The sequence below is a fragment of the Seriola lalandi genome, unplaced genomic scaffold (assembly GCF_002814215.2).
Source record: "Seriola lalandi dorsalis isolate HSWRI2012SDOR001 ecotype SW California unplaced genomic scaffold, Sedor1 jcf7180002000569, whole genome shotgun sequence".
Lineage (NCBI taxonomy): Eukaryota > Metazoa > Chordata > Actinopteri > Carangiformes > Carangidae > Seriola > Seriola lalandi.
In genome coordinates this window covers 1-1,949 of record NW_019471228.1, presented here as the reverse complement: position 1 = coordinate 1,949, position 1,949 = coordinate 1, and the positions used below count along the sequence as shown (strand labels likewise).

The following is a 1,949-nucleotide window of genomic DNA, read 5'->3' as shown; positions in this document are numbered from 1 at the left end:
TTCTTCAGTTAACATACAAAAATATTTTCCACCACTGCTTAAAGTACAAACAAATGCAACATGGCAATCTGAGACTGAGCTGAGGTGCGGTTAAGGTGGCACAGAATGACTAACCGTCAAAAAATGTGGATTAAATAACAGCAGTTTTGCACTTGAATCAGCAGGGGGAGCAATCAGCGTCTGTAAAAGTATAACTCTCCATTGTTTCTCTCCAAAACGTGAGGTGCTGTAAACAGTGACTCATGTGTGCCATTGTTGCCACCACAGTTCTGCCCCTTAACTTTTTTTCTCCCACGTGAACAAACCACAATGCAAACAAACCCGTGATCCTCACTGTTTAAATCTCACCCTTTTCTTTGGCTGATGTATACCTTCTGTCTGGGGGGCTGCACATGTGTTACTAATTGAGATTTCATGGCCATAAACATACATGTGGGAAGTGGAAGAGAAGGAATGTCTTGTACATGACATACTGAAAACTTGCACACTACTCTAAAGTGACCCTGCAGCAAAAATGTGTCTCTGTCCAAGTGGTTCTCTGAATGAACAATCTCAAATAAAGATGCTTTGTTGCTTTCTGAGGAATTGCATAACCGACAGCAAATGAATCCAAGTGGTCTTACATCTGCAAGCAGTGGGAGAGGCACTTTGTAGTCTGGCTCTGATCTCGCTCTCTGGGAAAAAAAATCACAACACACAATGGACAAAGGAATCCTGATTTAATAAAATGTAAGCCAGGACAATTTAGAGTCAGATGGTGTACAAATAATGAGGAGAGGGAGTGGCAAAAACTTTTATTGAATACCTCTGCTCTCGCTCCTCCCTCTTGTGGTGCTGGAGCCTGAAAAGAAAAAAAGAAAACATAAAAACACAGACACTTCTTGAGGATAAAGCTGGAAAAATACTGTGCAGCCATGAAGTATATAAATCTATACAGCTGTCACTCTCACTTACAGTAGTTTCCATAATCTTTTCGTGTAAATTCTGGAGAGGAATTAGCACTAGAACTTCCTACAAGAAAAAACACAATAGTTTAGCAGAAATGGAAACAGCACCCTTGTGCCCAACAGTTTCCTTCTCTTTATTAAGCTTCTGTTTCAGGCCCCCCTGATGCCCACTGTGCTGTGCCTGTGTTATTAACAGGATCTCACCGTCATAACCCCCTGAACGGCTGGATATGTTCTTCCTCTCCCGGAAAGCTGGCGACAGGCCTCCTGATGAGCCAGCAGTCTGCCCTCTCCTGGCACCACCCGACGAGCTGGACCTGACCTTTGACACCGAGCTCACGAAATAACTGCCTCCGCCCAATCCTCCTCCTCCTCCTCCTCCTCCTCCTCCTCCACTTCTGTACCCGTCACCGTCTATGAAGCTCCCCCCTCCATCGCCTCCCCCTGAGGAGTCTCCTCCTAGGTAAACTCCTGAGGAGGAGCTGTAGTTGCTGGTGTTTACACCTACAGAGGCTGGAGGGATGATACACACAAGTTAATTTGGGATTTCCAGCAAGTGTGTCATCTCTACAGCATGACTACACAAACAGGAATATGCCTGAGTCACATGAAAGTCCCCTGGATGTAATAGTAGAATGTAGCTACGTATTTTTACTCAAGTACAAAGTTGAGATATTTACTTTAGATGAGTATTTTGTGATCAGTGGAAATACTCAGATACTTTATTTAGGTAAAAGTACCAATACCATGATGTAAAAATACTCTTGTTACAAGTAAAAGTCCTGCATTAAATAGATTACTTCAGTAAAATTTACTTAAAGTATCAAAAGTAAAAGTACTTGACTCCTGTGACTGATAGATTATCATATCTGACATTATAAGATTGTTAAAACTGGTGCATTAATGTTTAAGCAGCTTCTTTTGAATCTTTTTTTGTATGAAATATTTTTCAATTTGATCTCGAATAGTTACTAACATGAAACCTTGCGAGCGGTTAAGAAC

General features: G+C 41.8%; 1 long non-coding RNA gene across 1 annotated transcript; it reads right to left on the bottom strand.

Annotated features, from left to right (window-relative positions):
• Positions 1-602: 602 nt before the first annotated feature.
• LOC111662502 (uncharacterized) lies at positions 603-1,481 on the bottom strand. The gene is made up of 4 exons (XR_015437709.1): positions 1,152-1,481; positions 955-1,011; positions 806-841; positions 603-674 (listed from the first exon to the last, which is right to left on the bottom strand). It is a non-coding gene; the product is annotated as an uncharacterized LOC111662502 (long non-coding RNA).
• Between the last annotated feature and the right edge of the window lie 468 nt (positions 1,482-1,949).